The 25,637-nt window shown below is 39.8% G+C and overlaps 4 non-coding genes across 4 annotated transcripts; 1 reads left to right on the top strand and 3 right to left on the bottom strand.

Annotated features, from left to right (window-relative positions):
* Positions 1–8,548: 8,548 nt before the first annotated feature.
* TRNAI-UAU (transfer RNA isoleucine (anticodon UAU)) lies at positions 8,549–8,642 on the bottom strand. The gene is made up of 2 exons: positions 8,605–8,642; positions 8,549–8,584 (listed from the first exon to the last, which is right to left on the bottom strand). It is a non-coding gene; the product is annotated as a tRNA-Ile (tRNA).
* Positions 8,643–14,959: 6,317 nt separating this feature from the next.
* On the bottom strand, positions 14,960–15,032 carry TRNAT-CGU (transfer RNA threonine (anticodon CGU)). The gene has a single exon. It is a non-coding gene; the product is annotated as a tRNA-Thr (tRNA).
* Positions 15,033–19,019: 3,987 nt separating this feature from the next.
* TRNAL-CAA (transfer RNA leucine (anticodon CAA)) lies at positions 19,020–19,126 on the top strand. The gene is made up of 2 exons: positions 19,020–19,057; positions 19,081–19,126. It is a non-coding gene; the product is annotated as a tRNA-Leu (tRNA).
* Positions 19,127–21,561: 2,435 nt separating this feature from the next.
* On the bottom strand, positions 21,562–21,669 carry TRNAL-CAA (transfer RNA leucine (anticodon CAA)). Its single transcript has 2 exons — positions 21,632–21,669; positions 21,562–21,607 (listed from the first exon to the last, which is right to left on the bottom strand). It is a non-coding gene; the product is annotated as a tRNA-Leu (tRNA).
* Positions 21,670–25,637: the final 3,968 nt, after the last annotated feature.

Genomic DNA, 25,637 nt, shown 5'->3' with positions numbered 1-25,637 from the left:
AGAATGAGTTCCATGTGGTCATAATAGATTATTCTTTTAAAATGTTGCTGGATTCAATTTACCAATATTTAAATTTTTCATCTATTTCCCTGAGATATATTGACCTGAAATTTTCTAGTTTTATAATGTCCTAGTCAAGTTTTGATATCAGGATCATGCTAACTTCATCAAGTAAGCTGGGAAGCTTCCCTTTTATATTATCTGGAAGAATTTGTGTACAATTTGTATTATTTCTTTCTTAAATATTTGGAAGAATTCACCAGTGAGCTATATTGACCTAAAGTTTAATTTGTAGGAAAATTTCATATTAGAGATTCTATTTCTCTGATTGATATAGGACAGATAAGATTTTCTATTTCTTCTTGTGTCAGCTATGGCAAATTGCATTTTTCACTCTGTGACAAATCGTTTCATCTAAATCGTTAACTTCATTGGCAAAAAGATGTTAATATTTTTGCTTTGTTGATTTTTTTCTATTGTGTGTTAGCTTTCATTTCAATGGATATCTCCTCTTATTTTTAGCATCTTCTTCATTTTACTTTCTTAGAATTAATTTGCTCTTGTTTATCCAGCTTCTTTTGATGAAAGCTTAAATATTTGATTTTCAACCTTTTCTTTTTAACATATACATTTAAAGACATGAATTTGCCTCTCAACACTGCTCTAATTACACCTCAGCACTTTTAATATGTCATATTTTCATTATCATTCAATTCTACCTATTTTATATTTTCCATTTGATTTCTTATTTGGCCCCAGTGTTATTTAGAAATGTGTTCTTTGCTTAATTTCCAAACAGTGGGAGATTTTCTAGATACGTTCATTGATTTATAATTTAATTCCACTGTGATGTGAGAGTATATACTACATAACTTAAGTCTTTGGAGATTTTGTTCATGGCTCATTATATGGTCTATTTTGATATATGTTCCATGTACATTTGAAAGTAATATGCATTCTAACACTGTTCTATATATTGTTTTAGACATGTCAATTTGGTGAGGTTGGCTAATCATGCAGTTTAAATTTTCACATCTTTACTATGTCTAGTTTGTTCTTGTTCCTTGAATTTCCTGAGCATTTTTTGTTTGTTTGTTTGATTGTTTTACCCTGACAGATGTTTGTCTCTTTAGCTGTGGAAGACTGTAGGAGATGACATGCTGGCCCTCAGATATTTTGAGTTTTTTGTCTCCTATCTCCTACAGCTTCAAATCTAGCAAACATCTTGAAAGGGAGAGCAGCTGTGTGTACAAGATAGAGGCCTGTCTCTAGCTGGACTTTCTGTTTTAAACAGTATGATTATGGAAGATTTTACTCTGTCCTTAGAAGCCTTTGGCCAAACTCCCCAAGTATGCTTGTATAGTCCCCCAGTCTATCAAGTGTCTCATTAGGGAAACTAATCATATTTGGGGATCCTGTAGTTTCTAAATTATCATGTCAGCTCCCTTAACCAACGAAATCCTTTCGGGCTTCTCTTTCCTCCAGAACAGTCCTTTTACAAGCTAATCTCAGTATGTTACAAAACAAAAGAAAAAAATCCAGTTAATATAAGCTCACCACAGAAGGGTTTACCATTCTCTGAAACTCCAATTCATACAGTCTTCATTGCTTCCATAACACTCCCATGTTTTACAAATATGATGTTTGTAACTGTGATTCATCTCACCTTCTTTCTTGTTGTAGTGGGAGTTTTAGGATTTCGTGTCCTACATAATTTTTCTCAGAGGCAGAAGTTAAGCTCAAATTTCATATTAAGGGGCTTGAATTTAGGACCTCATCTTAAAAGAACTAAAGCATTACCCAGCATACTACCCACGTTAGCCACAGCAAAGACACAGTCTTTTTCTTTATCAAGAAGAAAGAGCTTGGGTACTTGATGTGGCCATTATTAGAACCCACTGATCTTAATAAAATTATTTCTTACACCATTTTACATAGAAAAGTGCTATCATAACTATTTGAAAATGGAAATACAATATTTAGAAATGTTTAGTTGTTGTAATTAAAGCCTAATTAACTGAGCACCATGAATAATGAGAAATCCCAAATGGGAAAATCCCAAATCCCAAATCCCAAATCCCAATGGTACCTACTGCACCATTAACAACAATAACATTCTAATCTATAAATAGGAGTCGTTTTATATATATATATATAGTATATAAGTGCAAAGACAACACATGGGAAATGTCCACAAGGGAAATTCATTCATTAGAGACTCAGTGTGCAGATATTTATTGGTAGCTGCCTAGCATGTACCAGAACTCCCAGAAAGAAAGTGTTCAGGATAAACCATATTGTTTCCACAGTTTAGGCAGAGTGAGCCACTTGTGTCATTTAAGAAATGGTGGGAACTATTTCAAAATCTTAGTTTCCAGATGCCAGCTAAGGGCCCATCTTGCAAGCTGATCTTTCTAAGAATAGCAATCTCAGGCTTCTATGTTAACCCTTTTCTGTACAATCCCCTTAAAAGTAACTAGACCCAGAGATAAATATTTTCTATTCATCTGATTGAGATTTCCGAGCAATTCCCAATGTAAATAACTTCACCTGTAACTCGTCTACTATTCCCTATAAAAATCTAAAGCAAACAACTTTGCAGAGACACTGATCTTTGAATCTGGAGTTCTCTCCTGAATGCAATAGCCCGAATAAAATAAATCTCATTTATCTGGGTTTTGTCTTTGACAGTTTGTTGCCATGAGTCATAGCCCACCTCAGACACCCATCTTTTCCATCCAGGCACCGGGTCCTCGCATGCCTGCTGTGGCCCTTTCCTGACTGGCAATTTGGAGATCCCTCAGTGAGTCCAGCTCCTGGACTCTGTGCTCCAGACATGTGTCAGTTGTAGCATGGTAAGGATTTGATTTTGGTTCCTTGTTTGAGCACTATTTTGGTTTGGTTTTGTTGCCAGTTTTTGTTTACCTTTGGCATTTGGGGTTAAAATATAAAATCCACCCCTCAACCCTCACCATTACATGCTTTTGCATTATGATAACAATTCAGTTCATTACCTCCTAAAATGGCAGAATTTAACTACTAGGACACTCTTTTTATTATGTCTTGATTATTTAAGATAACAAAGTCTTTCCACTTTCGAAACAGTTAAGGTTATTTATAATTACATTACCTCCTATGTTTACTTTTTTAACTAGACTCTATTCTTTAGAGAATTTTTAGGTTTACATAAAAACTGAGCAGAAAATACAGAGACTTCCTATATACCATCTTTTCCCCACTTCGGAGTTTCCCCGATTATTAAAGGTAAAATCAAATATTTTATTTTTATTTTTAAAATCAATCTAACAGATAACAGTTTGCTAAAAATAATAGCAACAATGTATTCACTGATTATAACTTATAGATAATTGAATAACAACAATGTTATAATTGATGGGAGGAAGGAATTGGGAAAATTCTGTTATGAGGTATTTGCACTACCCATGTAGTTGTGTAGTGTTATTTGAAAGAGTATTTAGATTAGTTATAAATATAAATTGTGAGCTCCCCTAGTTTCTGGTGGTTTGCTGGCAATCTTTGGTGTTCCTTGGCTTGTAAATGCACTACTCCAATCTCTGCCTTCCTCTTCACAAGGCATTCTCCCTGTGTTCATGTCTGCTTCCAAATTTCCCCTTATTATAAGGAGATGTCATATTGGTTTTACTGGATTAGGATTCCCCTCCTCTCCAGTATAAGTTCATCCTAACTTAATTAATCTGCATTTATCCACATTACATCTGCAATTATCTTATTTCCAAATAAGGCCACATTCTGAAATACTGGAGGTTAGGGCTTCAACATATGAATTTGGAGCAGAGGAAACACAATTCAACTGATAACAATGTAGTTGTATCTTGTCTTTTTATTCACTCTGATAGTCTTTGTTCTTTATTAGTGTATTTAGAACATTTATATTTAATTGCTATTGCTATTGTTGGATTACTATCTACCATATTTGTAACCACTTTCTATTCATTTTCCTATTCTTTGTTTTATTCTTTGTCTTCCACTCGGTTTCTGCCTTTTCTGGGTTTAATTGAGCATTTTATAGATTCTCTTTTCTCTCCTCTTAGCATATCAATTAGAGTTTATGTACTGGATACTCCAACTAGTACTGGCTCCAGCTGTGAGCTTTTGCTCCTGGGCTTCTATCCACTGGTAACTGTGATTCATGGGATCTGCCTCTCTCTCCTGTTTTTTTGTCAGCATGTTTCCCTGTGACTCAATTCTCTGATATATCTAAGAAGAGTTGTTAGTTTTTAGTTTTTCTTAGCTTTCCTGTTGTTGTGAGGTAGGGAGTGATGACTTCCAAACTTTTTACAATTGGGGTAGAAACTTGAAGTCCTCTATGTCTACTTTTAAAATCTTATTGTCACTTTGATTAACTAGGCAGCCAAGTATCGTTTTCCAGTAATATGTGATCCTGTTTAATTAGGTGTTCAAAATATCTGACAACTTTTGACATTTTTCTTCCTCAAATCAAGTCCTAATGTACATCATTTGCAGCTAAAACTGGCTTTGAGATTTCCCAGAAGGCCCTAGAAAAAGAGGTAAAAAGAGAGGTTCTAGAAAGAGTTTAATTTATTTGATATATTACAATATATATATATTGCATGGGAAGCGTTGTCAAATTGGAAGAGGTATTTAGCTCTCTACTTGGAGTTAGTCAAACAACAAAGTCCCCTTGACTGTCCTCACTTCTGACACTATTTGCAAGTTTGAGGGGGTTCCCAAAAACACCTTTGGGTTTGATAATTCACTAGAAGAATTCACAGAACTCACCAAAAGCTATTATGCTCACTGGCTATGACTTATTACAGAAAAAGGATACAAATTAAAATCAGCCAAAAGGAGAGACATATAGTGTAGATTCTGGCAGGGTTCTAAATATAAGACTTTCCTTGTCCTCAGGATGAGTTACCCTCCTGATGCCGATGTGTGACAATACACACAGACTATTGCTAGCTCAGGAATATCACTCAACCTTCCTTGTCCAGAATTTTTATTGGCGCTTCATTATATAGGCATGAGTGATTGACCACCCACATGCTTGAACTCACTCGCTAGGCTGACTGATACTGAGTGAACCGAAGCCCTCCCTGTAAATCACGTGGTTGGTTTTTCTGACATGGCTACAGAGAATGGCCAACCCCACCACCCCCCGCCCTCCAAATACACTACTATTAGATGTGATATAGATTACCTCCCAAAAGCTGAGGGCAAAGGCCAGACCTCTCTTTGGGCGTGGCCAAATTTTTCTCTACATGGGAAGGGATGGGCTCCTCCCCAGACCCTCACCTAGAATGGTATCTGGCAAAGAGAATGCGAATAATTCTATTTTTCCAAGAAACTAATAACATAAATGAGTAGCCTGTACTGAGGGGAACTGGTTGGCTGGGGATAGGAATAGGGAGGGCCTTTATACATAAAATATTTTGAACCATATGAATATATTATGTATACAAAAAATTTGAAAATTAACAAAGTAGTTATATGAAATATAATTTGGACATGCCAAAGACACAAAAGTAGGCCATATTTATGTTATAGATAAAATCACTTGGAGACCCTTTAAGGATACAAATCTTTTCAGCTTGTATCAGCAACGGAAACGGAAACTGGGGAGAAATAAATAGTAAAGAAACCCAAAAGGTCAAAATGGTAAGAAAAGTTTCTTGTTCCACTATTATATAAGACACTATAATTCTATAAATAGTCTAAAAAATTATTGGAGTATTCTTATATGAGGAGGAAAAAATTTTAAGCAGAATATTTAACTATTTTTCATAATAGTATGAGATCTACAGTAGTTATTTACCCTACGATGGGGCTAAAACAAACTCATTTCAAATTCTAATTATTAGCCAAACATATATTTTAGTCCTTTATTTGGCAGAAGCATATATCAACTCTAGAAAAACCTTGAGTAACAGTGTTCAAAATGTCCAATATTTTCATCTGGAACAACCAAAAAGAAACACGTTGTTCTTCCTTCTCATCATTCCTATCCAAACCACCGTATCTTTTCCTTCTTCTTTTCCTATCCTCCTCTTCTATCCAAAGTTCTGACTTTATTCCACTGTACAGTTTTGAGACTCTATTGATATTTTTGAGGCTTTACTAAGTGTCACATACTGGACTACTTAATTGAAAAAAAAATTTTTTTAATAAAGTCATGGCAATTGTCCTTGATAAGCAAACTAGTAGGAAGACAGTTGTATGTGTAAATACATCGTTTTTACAATGAGATAAATGTGAATTTAATATTACAAATTATCTATTAGTAAGAAGAAATAAATTATCAGATTTTTTTTCTGGGCCATGAAGTATGAGTAGGCGTCTGTCACATGGACAAGAGGAAGATGAGCATTATTTGTGGAGAAAAGAGCTTAAGAGGTCTTTTTTATTTGCACTGGCAAATCTCTTTTCTGACCTCAGATCTTTACATTCCTTTAGTGAAAGAAACTGCAAGACAAAACAAAACTCTCTTGCTAATGTTGCTCATTTCCCAGAGCTGAAATTGAACCTTTATTTTGCCAAAATGAATAAATTAAATCAATACAGCAAACTTTCACCCTAAGCAGTGAGAATGGGGTAAGACAAAAGAGTGCTGTAAAGGAAGCAGAGACCTCCACGAAACCACAGGCGGAAAAATTATGTGAGAGTTACAATCTCTTCAGTCAGCAGCTGAGCTGGGTGCTAAATAAACAAGCAATGAAGATGCAGTCCCTGTCTCCCCCAAGGAGCTTATGACCCAATAAATGAGAGTGAATTAAGATAAGACTGAACTAATACATCAAGTGCCTGGCACAGGAGAGCGTGAGATCCAAACTGTGGAGGTGGAGCTCTCATCACATCCTGAGGACAGACAAGTGATCTCCAATGGAAGAAGTAGAAGCAAATGAAAAGGAGGAGCAAAGAAGTTTCAGGGCAGAAGAGGAGTATCTGCCATAGGAGGAGGCCTTCGGGAACACTGACTGTGAGCACAGTAATATTGAGAGATATTAAGGAGGTAAGATAGAACTGAGAAGACTCAGGAACAGATAAATATGGGGAGTGTGGAGAAGCCGGGAATCAAAAATGATTCTCTGCTACAGAGATCAGCACAGTGTTAAGCTAAGTAAAAGAAATCTAACACAAATGGCTACAAACGGTATCATTTTATTTACATGAGATTCTAGAAAAGGACATATTATAGTGATAGAAAGCAGATCACTGGTGGCCAGAGGCAGGAGTGTAGGGAGATGATGGACTACCAAAGAGCAGGAGGAAACTTTTTAGGGGAAAGGTGCTGTTCTCCATGTTAAATGCAGTGCTATGTGTACAATGGTATATAACTATTGTGGTAGGCAAATGAGAGCTCCCCAAAAGAGGTCCACACCATAGTCCCCAGAACCTGTGAATGTGCTTCCTTACATGGCAAAAGGGTCTTTGCAGATGTGATTAAGGTAAGGATCTTAAAACAAGGAGGTTACCCCGGATTATCCAAGTGGGCTTGATATAATCATAGGGTCCTTAAAGATAGGAGAGAGAAGCATAAGAAGATGAGAGTCAGAGAAGATGTGACAGCAGAAGCAGAGATCAGAGTGATGCAGTTGCTGGCTTTGAAGATGAATGGGGCCAATGGCCAAGGAATGTGGGCAGCCTCTAGAAGCTAGAAAAAGCAAGAAAAGAATTCTCTGTGAGAATTTTCAGGAGGAACACAGACCTGCCAACAGCTTGATTTTAGTCGAGTGAGAGCCATTTTGGACTTCTGACCTACAGAACTGCAAGACAATAATTTTGTGCTAAGCCACTAAGTTTGTGCTAATTTGTTACAGCAGCAATAGGAAATTAATACAATTATCAAAATTAATCAAACTGTACACTTAAAATGGGTGAATCTTATTGTACACACATGTCTTACTAAAGCGTCAGGATGAATGTCATTTTCCCAAACAAGGCCGTTTATTTTCTGATGAAATTAGGAAGAGATACATACATAGCCACCTATGTTTCATTGCTGGGGGAAATTTTTTTCTGTTCCCCAGTCTGGTTTATGTAAAGTAGGCGGTGGAGCCTGACTCAAAGCACATGTATATTTCAAAGATGGAGTTCAGCAACCTCACTGCAAATCTTGTGGAACTCAAAGCTAAGATGCCTGACAGCAGCTTCCGCAAATCCGTGAGCCCCGGGTGACAGCTGTACGAAATTGCAGAGCACAAGACCCAGGTTTTCCTCCTCCTTGCTCAGTCCCCAAGGATCTGAGAAATGGTTTTTTAAAAGGAGCGAGGAAAGGGTGAGGGAGACTCATCTGAGGCTGTACAACCTGACTTTAAATTCTCCTGATTGAGGAGAATCGAATTTGCTTGAATATGTTCAATTTACCTCCTTTTGGCTTGTGATTTCTTCCTATGTTTGAAAAATGACCAAATATCCTCCTTAATCATGGAATATCTGCATTCTCACCATGGAAAATGTAATAACCTCTTTTTAGCTTTTTCTTCAAAGAAGAGGGACAGAAAGCAGTAGAATGAAAAGAGACTGAAATCGTGAAGGGCAGAAAACATGCTCCAGGTGAGGCTCGAACTCACAACCTCGGCATCACCCGCACATATACTGCTGTATAAGTACCGCGCGCTAACCGATTGCGCCACTGGAACATGCTTTCTTTGCGTTCTCGGTGCGCGCTCTACAGAGTCATGAGCGACGGGAGCGCTCGGTCCCCGAGACAAGCTGGAGCTGGAGCGCGCGACACTGCTAGGGACCCTCTTCGCCCCTACCCTCCTCCACCGCGGCTACCCTGGCGAATAAAACACGCTTTGTTCGAGACACTTTCATCTTTCGCGGAGGCGTGTATGTGATCCTTCCTCTACGCCAGCGGAAATCAGCAGTTCCCCGGGATCCGGGGGTGCTCCTTTTAGAAGCCCCGAGAGAAGGCTGAGGAGAAAGAGCGAGCGGACTCTAGCTCTTCCTCGCCTTGACCCCAATAAGGGAACGATATCCATGGAAGACAAGGGCTATTTGGCTGAGGCAGAGCATCACCGCGCACCGCCTGGCTGGTCCGTGATGCTTCGTACCAGATGGAGGACGCCGAGAAGCCGAGACAGCCCAGCCCTCGCTCCGCAAGTCTCCCAGCACCCGCCGCGCTCCTGGAGGGACTACCCGCCTCGCTGTCCAGCACCTCCAGGCTGCGCCTCCCGGTTCCCCCAAATCCTCCCCGAGCCTGCCTGAAAACCGCATTCGAAGTCATACAGCCAGCTGGTCCGGCATCTCTTGCGGGAAAAGCCAGAGTGGTAACCGCTCCTTTGTGGCGCGTGTTACAGAAATCAAGGCGGTGTCCACCACCCCTAATCCCACCCTGCTCCTCCACCTGTTTTGACCTTCTTTAGAGGTTCATTGCAGATAGTTTGCCTCTGCGATCTAATGCCCACCCAGTATCCTCGTTTCCTGCCTGGGGCATCTAATTATAAAGGCTAGTTTTGTTTATTTGTGTGTTTGCTTGCTTGGTTTTGGCGTGGGGAAATCGCAGCTGTCACATACACACGAGATATGAAGCATTTTGGCTTTTATGGAATAATTCCTGTCAGAGAAAAGGAGAATTGTGTAAAGAAGGGAATAGTCTATTCCTGACCACCGAGTACTTAACAAACAGGACAGAGAGTAATAGACCAGTGAGCAAATTTCTCCATACTGACGAATGAAGGGATGTGAGGGCAGAAGTGTTTCCACATCTCGGTGTCTATTGCATTACTGAATTGGGATCTTTACATACACCTTAAAGTGAGAAGCAGTGAGAAGCGATATAGACTCTTTAGTAATGACCATCTCACCACACGATCTCCTCCTACATTCCCACCACACAGTCCTAGAGAGAGACCGAGATCTGCCTGAACCTCTAGAGGTCATTCCATCTAAATAACAATAGCAGCCACTAGTTGGATCGAGCTTATCACGGGCCAGACACTGTTCTGAGTGATTTATATAAACCTCATAAGAGCACTCATGGTGCTGTGTTCCAAGTCTGGATCTAGGTAAGAAGAACCAGTATCTAGGGAATTACTGTTCTTAAGAGATGAAAACTTACAAGACTCACAGTATGTCACTGGATATTAAACTGACTTTCATTAACACAAAATAGGCATTATAATGGAGAAAAATGTTGATAGAAAGCTAAGTGCTTTTAATTGTTAATATTAACACACACACACACACACACACACACACACACATTCTGATCTCTGCCTACTCTTCCATGGAAGGCCAGCCTGTATGGACCACAGCATGGGCTCCCCTGTCCTGTGACTTCAGCTTTGAGTTTCATTTGTGGGAGCACTTAGCAGGAAACCAGAATGAGAGAAGACAGAGAGGTTGGAGTATTTATTTCTCTGGATCCCTTTCTCTGGGTCAACTTCGTTCATCAAAGTGGACATTTCCTTCAAGCTCCAGATAAATACCAGAAGTGAAATTGCTGGATCATATGGTAGTTCTATCTTTAATTTTTTAAGAAGCCTCCATGCTGTTTTCCATAGTGACTACACCAATTTACATTTCCACCAAGAGTGCAGAAGGGTTCCCTTTTTTTCACATCTTCACCAACATTTGTAATTTCTTGTCTTTTTGATAATAGCTCCATCTTTTAATTGGGGTATTTAGACCATTAATATTCAGAGTGATTATTGATATAGTTAGATTAATATTTACGAATTCATTATTGCTTTCTATTTGTTGCCCTTGTTCTTTTTTCCTACGTTTGTCATCTTACACTTTTTCTGACTTTTGAGGTTTTAATTGAGCATTTATATGATTCTATTTTCTCTCCTGTCAGCATATCAGTTATACTTCTTTTACATTTTTTTAGTGGTTGCCCTAGAGTTTGCAATATACATTTGCAGCTAATCCAAGTTTACTTTCAAATAACACTATACCACATCATGAATAGTGTGAGTACCTTATAATAACAAAATAATCCCAATTCGTCTCTCCTGTACCTTGTATCGTTGCTGTCATTCATGTCACATATATGTAAACATACATAAGCAAATACATATACATATGATATACAAATAAGCATACATGAGCAAATACTTTGTTTACACTATTATTTTGAACAAACTGTTATATGGCACATCAATTAAGAATAAGAAAAATACAGGGTTTTATTTTACCTTCATGTATTCCTTCTTCAGTACTCTTTCTTTGTCTATGTAGACCTGAGTTTCTGACCTATATTTTTTCCTTCTCTCTTAAGAAGTTCTTTTAGCATTTTTTTGCAAGGCAAGTCTACTAGCAACAAATCCCCTAAATTTTTGTTGGTCTTTTTTAAATTTATTGGCTATATTGTCTTCGTTGCTGCATGCGAGCTTTCTCTAGTTGTGGCGAGCGTGGGCTACTCTTCGCTGTGGTGCACGGACTTCTCATTGTGATGGCTTCTCTTGTGGAGCACGGGCTCTAGTCACGCGGGTTTCAGTAGTTGTGGCACATGGGCTCATTAGTTGTGGCTTGCGGGCTCTAGAGCACAGGCTCAGTAGTTGTGGCTCACGGGCTTAGTTGCTCTGTGCCATGTGGGATCTTCCCGGACCAGGGCTCAAACCTGTGTCACCTGCATGGGCAAGCGGATTCTTAACCCCTGCGCCATCAGCGAAACCCAGAAGTCTTTCTTTCTTGCTTGCTTCTGAAGGATAATTTTGCAGGGTACAGAATTCTGGGTTGGTGGGTTTTTTTCTCTCAACACTTTATATATTTCACTTCTTCTTGCTTGCACGGTTTCTGAGGAGAAGTTGGATGTAATTCTTATCTCTGTTCCTCTATGGGTAGGGTGTTTTATTCTCTGGCTTCTTTCAGGACTTCTTCTTTATCTTTGATTTTTTGTAGTTTAAGAATGATATACCTACTTGTAGTCTCCTTGTTATGTATTCTTGGTGTTCTCTGAGCTTCCTCAACCTGTGGTTTGGTGTCTGACATTAATTTTAGGGAAAGCCTCAGTCATTATTGTTTCAAACATTTCTTCTGTTTCTTTTTCTCTTCTCTTTCTGGTATTGCCATTACTTATATGTTACACCTTTTGTAGTTGTCCTACAGTCCTTGAATACTCTGTTCTGTTTTATTCAGCCTTTATTCTCTTTGCTCTTTCAGTTTTTGAGGTTTCTATTGATATATCCTCTAGCTCAGAGATTCTTTCCTCAGCTGTGTGCAGTCTACTTAAAAGCCATTGAAGGCATTCTATATTTCCATTATAGTGTTTTTTGGTCTCTAGCATTTTTCTTCCTTCCTTCCTCCCTCCCTCCCTCCCTTTCTCTCTCTCTTTCTCTTTCTTTCTTTCAATTTCCATCTCTTTGCTTACATTGTCCTTCTGTTCTTGCATGCTGTTTACTTTATGCATTGGCCCCCTTAGAATATTAATCATAGTTGTTTTGCATTCCTGGTCTGATCATTCCAACATTCCCGCTATGGTGCTTGCTCTGTCTTTTCAAGTGTCTTTTTTTGGTTTTTGGTTTTTGCCTTCTGGTATGCCTTGTAATTTTTTCTTGATAGCCAGACATAATGTGCTGAGTAAAAGGGACTGCTGTAAATAGACCTTTAGTAATGTGGTGGCGAGGTGTGGGGGGCAGGGAAGTGTTCTATGGTCATATGATTAGGTCAGTGACCTTTTAGTGAGTCTATGCACCTGGACTGTGAACCTCACAAAATTTCTGGTTTTTTCTCCCCCCACCGCAACCCCGGCCCTTAGATGGGATAGGATGATTAGATTGGGCTGGCGTTGGGCATTTTCCTTCTCCCATATAGAAGGCTAGAACTGACTGAAATAGAGTATTTCCCCTCCCCCAAGTCAATATGGCTCTGCTAATACCCCATGAGGTTAGGCTCTGGTTAACTAGTTTCTCCCGAGAGCAGGCCTTTTATAGATGGACAGAGTCTTCTGGTGTATTTCAAAATAGTTCTTCTTTTTTTTTTCCTCTGCCAGTATTATGAAAAAAATTTTCTCCAATATTTACTGTGAGAACTTGGTTGAACTCCTGGTGGTAAATCTCACAATATTGTTAGGGTCCCCTGTGACTGAGTTCCCCTGGAGTTTTTAACTCTCAGAGTTGTCCACTTGAGCCTCCAGTTGTCCAATTGAGCCTCCAGAAATTCATAAATTACAGTTCAGGTTTTCTTCCCAGTGCTCGTTCCCCAGCAGTTTCTGGCCATGGGTCTCTGCTTGGTAGGTTTGTGACTCGTATTCACCAGTTTGTCTCTCCAATCTTGCCAGTAGGGGTTTGCCCTGTATTCTCCTCTCTCTTAAGGATTCAAGAAGAGTTGTTGGTTTTTAGTCTGTTCCGCTTTTTAATTGTTGCTAGGACAGTGCAGAGACTTCCAAGCTGTTTACCTGAGGAACTGGAAACCATGTGTTGCGTTTTTAAAATTACTGAATACGGTGCCACATAATTAACAGCTTTTTACCAGTGTGTGCCAAAATCAAGGTCCCTGAAGTTCAGTGGATAAACTGCAAATATTATAGACATTAACACTGTAAAGTTATTACAAAGATGGTTTTAATTTTCCGTATTGTTTCCTTTTAACACCAGGCTAAATAATTTCCTGATAATGTCATCTGTCTACAGAGTGCATGCAGGTTTGGAAATGTGGCATTCACTCATTCATTTTTTAAAAATGTATTCACACATATTTGAATGCCAACTTGCTGTGGTGATACAGCTCTAAACAAGGCTTGGTTTCTACTATCAATAAGTGTCACTTTAGAAGAAAAAGAGAAAAAAATACATCAATTATTTAGTAGATATATCCAATATATGCTATAATAAAGGTGTACAAATGGTGCTATGAAAAGACACCTCTCACCTAGATTGAAGGTAAAGTGATACATGAGCTGAATTCTGAAAGATGAGTAGGGCTTAGCTAGAAGAAGGGATGGAGGCATATTTCGAGCAGAGAGAGTGGTATTCATGAAGCTATGAAAAGCATAAAAACCTCTGAAGACTGAGGAACAACCAGAGTCCTCAGTTGCAAGAAACAGGCAACTACTCTGGTTGATTTTAATAAAAACGAATCATCTGTGCCTGTCCTGCATCTTTAGCAATTTACAATAAAATTTTCAAACATGATACAATATAAAGTGTGTTGGATTGTTTCAAGAATCCAAAGTACTTTTTGAGGAATGTATCTGTGACTTTGGGGTATTATTATATTATTAATTATTTAATACAAATGTGGTATATGGAAATTCCATCATTTTAATCTTTGATATAGATTCTTGATTTTAGCAATTTATGTTAGCCATTCAGAAGTGATCAGGGGTTTGCTTTTGCAGACAGCTAATTCCAATAATGAGATCATAAATTGAGACCGGGAAGATTAGCTGCTTCCTACTTAGGTTGAATCTTCATCAGCACTGTGTTACTTTCTTTGTTCTTCTCTATAAACTGACCTTGGTTCCTTGGCTTTCAGGTAACTTTTATGCCTCCTAAGGTGTTTGCAAACTCACCACACTCTGGTTACATTTCTTCAGCTCGGCTTAATTCAATAGTTACTGAGCACCCACTAGGTTCCACACTCTGCAAGGCTCTGAGATACAATGTCAAACAAGATATGGCTCCTGCATTCAGGGGAGCTTAAAGTCCATTAGGTAAGTATGATAAAATCGATAATTACAATATCTCTTTAGGCCTATAGCACCCAAGTTAGTCAGGACTGTATGTTGCAATTTATTGAATCCCAATAAAAATTACTGATGGTTTATCAGCTTATATTGGTATTAATTGTATTGGTGGTACTTCGAGTAAGGTTTTCATGCCTGAATTTCAGGTATCATCAAGAACTCAGATAGCACAGCAACTTTATTTCTGTTGTGTAATTCCTTTTTTACTTGAAAAGGTCCATTTTTTGTTCTAGGTTTTGGTGTCAAGGATAACTGAAACTCACCCCTTAGAAATACATCTCTTAATTAAAGTCTGCACGAGATGGAAAACTAACGCTTCTAAGGCCCCGGTGAGATTCGAACTCACGACCCCTGGTTTACGAGACCAGTGCTCTAACCCCTGAGCTACGGAGCCCCGGTTGATAAGGTTTCCACTCCTTTTCCTAAAGCAGATTATAGGCTGAGATCTTTAGGTTTTTGTTTTGATTGGTTTCTAGAAAATTTGACGCTCTGCCCTCATCCCCTTTTCGATTTTCTGGGCTGTGGTCAAACAAATTCCCTCACTCTCTGATAGTTTTAATATCCCGTTCGATTCGCTTTTGTCAAAGGAAGTACAAGACCCTTAAATCACCTCTGAGAGTTTTGTTTGAATCCAGAGCCTCCGAGGGTCAGAGGTTGCACGTTGACGGGAGTGGGGAATAAACAGCTAGCCCATCTGCCAAGGTGCGGAGGTTGGCGTGAGAACTACTGGGCCACTTGATTTTAGTTACAGCCACGCCCGGTGCTCTGCAGTACCTTTCGCACCGATTGAAGCCCAGATATTCCAGACTTCAGTTCTTAGAGCCTTGGGGGAAAGCAGGCAAGATCTGTCTCAAATTCCCCGATATCAGCTATCAGAAGAGAGACTGAGGGGTGAGGGTAATGATGAGGCCAGCAGGAAGAAGGAAATGGAGCGACCTCCCGGGAACAGAAGCCGAGGAGAGGCTCTGCCTTTTGTAGCCTAGTCCTTGAGGCTGGAATACGTTTTGGAGCCTCAATCCGGGGCGTAAAGAAAGGGCCATGTTTCTCCTCCACCGCGCGTCGCTGAAATCCAAATAGAAAAGTTCTGTCCAAGGGAGCTGTGGCAAAGATACCAGAAAATTGTTAATTTCCACCCGGGTAAAGGGGCTGTGAGGGTCACCAAAAAAAAAAAAAAAAAAAAAAATCTGTATGGCGGCTCAGCTCACACAAGCAACAACCATAATGTACAGAGAGCTGGTAAAGAAGAAAACTCAACCACAAATCCTAGGTCTCCTGTCCCAAGTCAGAGGCCCTGTGCACCTGAAACAAAGCAAGGACTGTTTTCCTGTCTACTTTCAGGATTTGATAGCTGGCTAATAAAGAAACAATGGCTCTTAATTACAAACAAAAAGCAAAACCAAAACACCTCGACTACTGACAAATACAAGTAACATTAAAACAACTCAGCAAAATAAGATTTATTGGTGGAGAAGTGGGGAATCCAGTCTCTGTGCATCTGTCCCAACCTGGAATACAGTTCTCCCATAATCCAGAGGAGAGGCTGCAGTCTCTGAAAAGCCAGCCCGCCAGCTCTCTAAAAGGTCTCCCAGGGTAAAAAATAACACACTCCACCTCCCACTCACCAAAGTCATATACAGGCAAAACAATGCCCTTGTGACCTGGAGCGTCATAAATGCAAATAATAGGGAAACGCAGCAAAAAAAGAAATGGGCGTATTAAAGAAGTTGAGAGTGAGGGGAGTGAAAGAAATGTGAGGTCAATTTTATCACTACTACTCATCAGTGCTTCCTAAACGTCTCTGGACTCAAGGTCTGCCTCCTGCCTTCCAGAGGAGCCAGTTTGCTCAGATTCTCCAAAATCCTAAACTTGCCTGTGCAGAAGGGCCTGTCACCGGAAGCCCCTCTTCATCTCCTGAGTATCAGAGAAGAAGGGGATGCAGGCTCAAGAGAGATCATAAAGTCCCAACAAACCTGTGATTTGCAGTTTTCTCAGATTTCATCCTGTATTTAGGTTATAGTGTTCACCTCTGGTTTTCTTGCACCTAAAGAAATGTATAACCTCGATGAAATATGGCGAGACGGGCAACAGGAAGAAACTGTCCTCAGGACTTTTCAGTAACATTCTCCTCAAGGTCTTTCTAGTTTCTGTCTGCTGCCCGGGCCCAAAGTCACATGCTTTAGGGTTTGTTCCCATTTTCAGGTAACAAAATGTCCATTACCCAGTACTCATCATGAATGTATTGTCTCTCAGTCCCAAATTCACCCTTTTTGCCTGCCTTGTGGAAATGGATATGAATCCTTTAAATAGTTTTCTTTTGCCAATCGGCACTGAAACTCTGCAGGTAGAGGATGGTGGAGAATCATTGCAGGTGGAAGGGGGTTTTGCATCCTGGTTCCCACGCACTACTTGGACTGCTGCTTCCCCAGGGCCTTGCTGCTACACCAGGCATGGCTTTCGCCTGCTTCATGATCCAGCAGCAACCAGCAGCCACCAACTTCCCCTGGCCAGCGTCCCCCTTGAGTGTTTTATAGTGGAGTGCTCTCAGTGAGAGACCTCTCCAAGAAGAGCTCTCCAAGAAACGCTGGAAGATGGATCTCCAGCCAGTTCCAGAGGGCACATTTCAAGCAAGTTCTGCTGGCACAACCCGAGAGCAATTTCTCCACCCTTCAGTGAGCCATGTCCGTGCCTTCACCATTGAGGTCTGGATCTTAGCTAGGGGTGGGATGAAGGGTAAAGGGCTCTTCCTTCTGTGCTTTGGCTCAGCTGTAGGTGAGGGGCACTTCCTAAGCTGTTTTCAGCCCTAAGGGTAATGACTGCTCCTTAGATTTGCTATTCCTTTATTCGTCAGTGTTGTCTTTACTTTTTTACTAGCCAATTCCTTGTTTCTCCAACACCTTCTTTAGGTAATAATTCTCTGTATTAAACTTTCCCTGTTCATTATAAGAGAAATACTTTCTGGAGATGTAATGTACAACATGACAACTGTAGTTAACAACACTGGATTTTATATTTGAAAGTTGCTAAGAGAGTAAGATCTTAAAAGTTCTCATCACAAGGAAAAAACGTTGTAACTATGTGAGCTGATAGTTGTTAACTAAACTTATTATGGTATCATTTTGCAATATATACATATGTCAAATCATTACGTTGTACACCTTAAACTTACACAATGTTATATGTCAAATATATCTCAATAAAATGGAAAAATAAATAAATAAACAACTTTTCCTGCCAAGTTATTTGTTCCTCTCTCCTCATTGGACCAAGACTGATCCATACCTAACTATTGTCACGTAACAAATCATACTAAAACTTAAACGGCTTAATTTATCACCTGTCATTTATTCGTTCTCACAGATTTGTTGGTTTTCACAGAGTTTGGGCAGAGCACAATGAGGACAGCTTGCCTCTGCTCCGTGATTTCTGGAAACTCAAGTGGAAGACTCTAAGACCAGGGGCAGGAAATCATCTGAAGGATGGGTTACTCAAATGTATGGCTGCTGCCATACATTTAGATTTAGATTTTACAGCCTAATTATAGAAACTTGGTGATACTCCTACTTGTCGGAATTTTAGATTTCTTCTCTCCTTTAATCCTAGAATAATCATTGCAACAAAGATATTTCTTCTCTTTTTTTTTTCTGTTTGTCCCCCCCCCACTTTGGCTATTTCATTTTCAGTCACTTAAACATATTTTTCTCAACATTATGTTTCAGAATAGCTGCGGTCACCCAAGATGGTAACATTTATTGGAAAGCATCTGAGAGCTCTAGAGAGAAGAAAGGCAGGATTATTACTGTAGAGCACAGGCAACCCTGAAGGTCAGGAGACGGTGATGGGTGGAATGAATGATGTAAGTATGGCTTCAGGAGATAAAATCACAGTTTGGATGGGTTGAGAACAAGGGGACTGACCCTCTCTTGTCCAGAGCAGTGGGGTTGACCATTTATTCACTTTAAGTTTCCACCGATCCTGGGGCAGCATCGAACTGGACCTGCTGGATAAAGGTTTGAATCACAAAGAACACAGCGACCTGGGGTCCAGATCACATGTGGGGGTCGGGGCCGTAGGAGGAGATTCGTGTGAGGCGCGGGACGCTGGTCTGGCGGGCGGCGGAGCGGAAAGCAGGAGACTGGGCTGGGAGTACTGGGGAAGGGGGAGGGGCGAGGAGGGAGTGTCGCTCAGTACCCTGCCACCCCGTCTCCAAGGCAGAAAGAATTATTCAGGTCCTCGCTAACGCTCGTACCTCCTACCTCTCTCTGTTTCTCAGTCTCTGAACTCAGAACTAGTCCGACAAATTTTCAGAAGCTTTCTTCTGGGACGCAGCTAGGCGCTAACCCCTTCAGAGTCTGCAGTATAACACTTCCAAACAGAGCAACGTGTCAGGATGGCCGAGTGGTCTAAGGCGCCAGACTCAAGCACCTGCTTCTCATCATTGAGGCTTCTGGTCTCCGAATGGAGGCGTGGGTTCAAATCCCACTTCTGACACATTCCTATTTTGTTTCACTTGCCACGTTCAGGTCAAAAGTTTCACCTTGGATAGCTCATAATAACTCAACCCTCAGCACCGCAAATATTTCCCACCCTGAAGGGCACTCGAAAATGAGAATTCCCCAGTTTGAGAATCTTAGGATACTTTCAGAGCTATATGGGGGCAAACTCCAGCGCTGCCTTCTGTGAGATCCCTCTTCCCAGGAAAAAACTACCATAACAACTTGTGGTCTTTTCCTTAGTGGATCAACTGACCGGGCATCCACACTTGGATCTTGGGTTTTTACTGTGGGAAGAATTACTGAAACCTTCACTGCTTTTCTGCACACAGAAAGGAATCTGTTATAAAGTTCTAACAAAAAGTTTCCTTTGTCACCTTCTTATATCACGTCTAAAATCTAAGAGGGAAAGTCCCTCAAGATTATGACGCTGCTGAAAACATTTTTTGGTTATCAATAGCCAAAAAATGTTCATACTATTAAAATTAAGTAAATTGATAGCTCATTTTGAGATTTCTTTTCAGAATGATGTGATCTAGATGTCTAGTCTTTCATTTTATAAAGAAAAAATGCCTTCTATGAAGTTCTACATAGGCTAAGTAAGATCTTGGTCTTAAAATTAAGATCTTAGACTTCTGCAGCTTTGACATTAAATGAGTTTTTCTTCCTGTATAGCTTTTAAATCACTACACAGCAGTTTTTCTCCTAGAAACGTATCTCAGTGAAATTCCAGCTCAGCTCCATGCTTGGCCTTACCTAGTGTAGCATTTTGCATTACCAGATTGTTAGAGGCAACCTAGATGTCCATCAGGTGTACAGCAGTGGCCACCCATGAATTTCATACTACGTGGTAGTTGCACATAGAAGCAGATGTAAATGTAGCAAGACAATAGATTTTTCAAACTGCGTTGAGTAAAAGAAAAAATATCAGGATGAACAGTGCCAATGAAAATTAAAATCACACAAAGCAACAGCATTTTTTTGAGGGTAGTTTCTTTTCTAAAGAACATTAACAACTTTAGAGAGGATCTCTATGTTGCGGGGAGAGGAAAGGGATGGATACAGGCCATGAAACAAAGTAGAACTGAGAGTGACCTTTCATGGACCAATAACACAAATGAGCCCTGGACAACCAAGTGTGATTAACTTACCTTTTGAACCCAAAGCCTCTCTTTCCCGTCCGTCATTAAATTCCACTTTTTTACACTCTACAGATTCCTAAGCACGCACCACTCTTTTCTGCTCTGCATTTCCCCTGCAATCATGAAATTCTAAATTATTTTTCTCCATTCTCCATTTTCATCTTTTTCAACCATTGTTTCGAGTTGGGACTGTTTATTTTCCTGTTACTGGCTTTATTTTGTATTTCAAAGCATTCCTACTGTATTTTGGACTAGACAGAGAAACCTAAAAAGTATTGATAAAATAAAAAATAATTTTACAATGTTTACTTCTCTTTATAAGGTACCCAACATCTGCTCAAGATGGTGAGTACTGAGCTCCGAGGATCCTTCTAGCAAGGAAATTGTTACAGAGCTTGATTTAAAAAAAAAAAAAAAAAAAAAAAACAACTTAGGAGACGATGTTCTGAGTACTTGCCACTTTCCCCAACGTGTCATTTCTTAAATATTTAACTTGGGAGATGGTAAAATAAGGCATTGTGATGTTGTTTTTAAATGTAAAAGGCAAAACCAGAAACTGTATATACTTACTCCTTTGTATATTTTTCTCATTAATACAAAAATACAAAGACTGCAAATTGATTTTAACAACTGTATGATTGTTTCCATTTTGTTTCTTTCAATTCCTCTCTATGGGGAAAAGCTGTGAATTTTCCAATAATTTCCGCACTGGAAAAGTCTAGGACTTTGTGTGGGAGACCCTTAAGCTGAGCTACCACTAGAGAAAGTCTGGGTCCTTCTGGCTGGTGTGGTCATGCAGGAGATTGGCCTTTGATTTGCCAACAGCGAGGCAGCCAGTATAACGTTTTCCTCCTGCCCACAGCTAGTGGGTCTCTCCGGAAAAGGGAGATCTTCCTGGTTACTTTGTATTTTTGTTTTGTTTTGTTTGTTTTTGAGTCAAGTTCCTGGGTTTCGTTAAGATCAACAGGCTGACATAGCAAGGCACGACCTTCTGCTGGAAATCCACTGCCGGCTTCTCTCGGGAAGAGAGGGGCATCATCAGTGGCGCTAAGATTTTTAAAATGTGCCCAGTACTCCAGGTTCTCTAATTGGGAATTTTCATTTGTCAAAGGCTTGACTGGAGGTTCGGGAGACGCTGGTGGAGGGGTGTCTTTAGAGGCAGAAAGGGCCGAACTACGGAATAAGCGAGGATGATGCTCAAGTGCCAGGGGGAACCAAGGTGGAAGGGCAAGAGTGAGATTTTTAAAACGCTGAAAGGTGAGTGTGCCTGCCGAGAACAAAAACTGAATCCTGTCAGAAGTGGGATTCGAACCCACGCCTCCACGCGGAGACCAGAAACCCCAGGAGAGGGAAGACACAAGCTTGAGTCTGGCGCCTTAGACCACTCGGCCATCCTGACACGACAGCACCAGACAGCACATGACAGCACTCAGCGGTAATAATTCGGTCCATGATTGAAGACTGTTCCATCCAGGAAGGAGAGGAACCTGTCGTTTTTAGAAATTACAGGAGCAAACCAAGCACTATCTGCAAAACCGAAAGACAGGAAAGGAGGAGTTTTACGGTGAGGACGTGCGCTGGGCGACAGAACTGATGCTGCTCTGAAAACCGGGAGCCCACATCACCTACTTTGAGTCTCTTTCTCTCACTCCACCCCTGCTGACCACGGTTACAAGACCGACCTTAAGGAGTAGGGGACTTGGGATATAGATTTTATTGGCCCATGTTGCAACTACCGGCTTTCAGGAGCTTTCCCCGCTGCTCACAGTATCACACAGTATTTTATCTTAAGTTTTTATTAGTGGAGACTGGGCCTGTGAGTGGGACTTAAAGATTCCCTGTACAATAGTATTTCCAGCATCTTAACAGTTCCTGCAAGGGTCCACTCCCTTCTCCTCTCTGCTCTTCTCTCCTCCCTTTCCTTCCGTTGCCATTTTTCTCTCCCTCTAATTTATCTTCCCTCTTCCATTCTTTCCACCTGCGTGAAAGAAGGGATGTGAAGCGAAGAAGCAGGACATGGTTTATTATAGGACACATAATAAGAGAAATATAGAGCATGGAGGACTCAAATTAGGTCTTGGTCTTGGTTTAAAATCTCTACTGAGTTTTAAAAAATGTTTTTGTTGTTGTTAAAATCCCTCCTGCTTTGGTTAAAGAGAGAGGTTCATCCAATGTTTTCTTTCCATTCTGTCCCATAGTAGTCTTTAGTTAGTCTCCCAAATTAATAGCCTTCAGAAACTTTTCATTCCCTACAGAAAAACAACCCAAACACATATGTATGAACTGGCAAAACAGCTATTGAAAGATCCAATTTTGTGTGCACAATGATCAGGGGTGAGTTGTTTTCTTTTGCTTCATTTTTTGGTCTTCATGCAGAGAACCTAAAATACAGTTTTAAAGGCAATGCAGGAAGAGTAGAAAACATGAGGATCTTGAATCAGATGTGTATGTTTGAATTCAAACTTCATCACTTACAAAACTGTGATGTGTGATATTTTATATTATTGAGACCATCTGTGAACACTTCCTTCATCTGTAAATTTAGAGGGAAATCCCTACCTCAAGATTCTTGAGGGATTAAAAAGAATTTATGTAGGTACTTTCCCCAGCAAGCCATGTGACAAGGAGCAGTCATTGAAGAGACCATTCACCCTCGAGGTTCTATTTACAACCTCTGGCATTTATACAGTTTTGCGACAACCCAAATTCCCTGCTCCATTGCCTTTTCTGAACTATGGTGTCCTACCTTCCAAACACTTAGAAAATGTGCTCTGGGTTCTCCTTTTCTGCCGATTAATAATCTTTCAAACATAACAGCTCCTCCTTCCCCTTGGTCATGTGCTCTGTCATTCAGCCCTCGACATCCCAGTCAGGAGTTCTCTCTCCCTCTTTTGAACCCCCCAAACATATTGGTGTTATCATTCAATGAAAAGCTGAAAACTTGACTTTCAAACCAATATAATATGAACACAGTGTCAAAGATTTCATATATCTCACTAATCAATGAGTAAGCTGTTAAAAATGCTTCAAAGGAGATTATGAAGAACAGACAACACACAATCTGAAAGGCTGAAATAAATGTGCTAACAGATGCAAAATTGGTTAATATTCTGTAGGGTAATAAAACTTAAGATTGGACTTATTTCTTCTATTGGGTAAAATTGTATCTCAACTGAGCAAAATCCTTTGCGTTGATGTAAACAAGAACCAATTGCATTATTATCAATTTTCTGTGAGTTAACTTCTCCCACCATAGAGTTCCAGAATAGCCTAGTAAATAGAAAGTCAGTCAGAGATGCACACCCCTATAAAATCAGATAATTCCTACATGGTTTACTAGACTAATGCCCAGTACGTCACTAACGCAAGGACCCAGTAAATTCTGTTGTTCATTTTAAAATCTTGGACACATTTTCCTGACACATATGACAATTTATGGAAGTCGTCTAACAGTAAGCTAATTAGGAGAGTGTCAGTGGAAATGGAGACATGTTTGATCAGGTCCCTGAGTTCTGACTCTTGTCTTAGTTTACCTATTTGTAAAACTGAGGGGGTATAATATTTAATTACAGTGCTGTAGTCAGGTGGAACATTTTTAAATCTTTTATACTTTCCTTAGTTTACATGCTTTCTAATGGACTCTTGTGTTTCCAAGATGAATAAAAACAAATGTATTATCCTGCTTTTGTTTCCAATCTTTCTTCTATCCCTCCCCACTTGATTATTTAAAATATCAGGTGTATGTAACGTGAAGGGAATTCCAAATCAGCAGGGTCTCCAGAGGCAAGTGAATTTTGTTTCCCAAGCCCAATACAATGTGCAGCTCAATCGAAATGGTCAAAATCTGGCAAACTAGAGAAATAAAGACTCCACATTAGAGATCCCACAGTTTGATTAACTCCATATTAATCCCTTCTGGGAACTTTTTGAAGCTTTCACTTGTAAGGATGTCTTTTAGGGGAAAGAGCAATAAAAATACATTTTCCACAAACTGTATGTGTGCACTTGAAAGAGGTTGTTTGAAGAGCTCCTGAACAGAGACTGGGACAGCTTAGGCCGTAAAGAAGATAGTCTGTGATAGCAGTATTTGCACAAAGTCATGGACTTTTCTCATAAGCTAGAAATCAATGGAATAAAGACTTCTGCAACTGAGTTCCACTTACTCAAAATAAGTTAGAAATTGGCTTGAAAAGAGAACAGTTTCTGAAATAAACATAAATGTGGAGTTAGTATCTGCAAGTCTAAGTTATATTACTTGAAGCATCTTGGAACAGTAGCCTTTTTTTTTTTAAGTTTTGTAGGTCAGTGTTTCTCTCATTTTAATGAGTTTACAAATCACCTTGGGATCTGGTTAAATGCAGATTCTTATTCAGTACATTTAACATATGAAAGAATCACCTGGAGCAATTGTTAAGGCACAGATGCCTGGGCTCCACCCCCAGGGATACAGTCAACCCTCCTGTATCCCTAGGTTCTGAAATCCTTGAATTCAAACAACGGTGGTTCAAAAATATTAGGAAAAAATTTCCAGAAAGTTCCAGAAAGTTCCAGAAAGCAAATTTTGAATTTGCCATGCACCAGCAGCTATTTACATAGCATTTACATTGTATTAGGTATTATAAGTAATCGAGAGATGATTTAAAGTGTACGGGAGGATGAATGTAGGTTATATGCAAATAAAGTCATCCCTCAGTATCCTTGGGGGATTGGTTCCAGGACCCCTAAGGATACCAAAATCCGACAATGCTTACATTCCTTATATAAAATGGCACGGTATTTGCATATACACACCCTCCCATATATTAATACTTCAAATCATCTCTAGATTGCTCATAATACCTAATACAATGTAAATGTGTGTAAATAGTTGTAAATACAATGTAAATGCTATGTAAATAGTTAACAGCACTTGGCAAATTTCAATTTTGCTTTTTGGAACTTGCTGAAATTTTTTTCAAATATTTTCGATCAGAATTTGGTGGAATTTGCAAATGTGAATGCAGGGATATGGAGAGCTGACTGTACTATGCAAAAACAATTTCCCTTCTCTTCTAGTTTTTTTTGGCTGGTCTAGTAACTAAAGTGACATAGGAAAGGTTAACAGGAGAAAAGCTGATTTAATTTCATACATACAGGAGCCCCAAAGATATGAGGCTAAGGGGCAAATTGGCGAATTGAGGCTTGTGCCACCCTGAGCTCAGGAATGGGATAGGGGCCTGAGGCTTTAATGGGGAGATGTGTAGTTCACAGGAGGATAAGAAGAGGAGGAGTTTGGTAATTAGAAATTTGCCCTGCCATGCAGATAGGTCTTTCAGATAGAAAAGTTACATCTGGTAATAGTTTTTTGTTGTTGTTTTATTTGTTTGT

The sequence above is a fragment of the Delphinus delphis genome, chromosome 10, assembly GCF_949987515.2.
Source record: "Delphinus delphis chromosome 10, mDelDel1.2, whole genome shotgun sequence".
Taxonomy (NCBI): Eukaryota; Metazoa; Chordata; class Mammalia; order Artiodactyla; family Delphinidae; genus Delphinus; species Delphinus delphis.
This window is presented reverse-complemented; position numbering and strand designations above follow the sequence as displayed.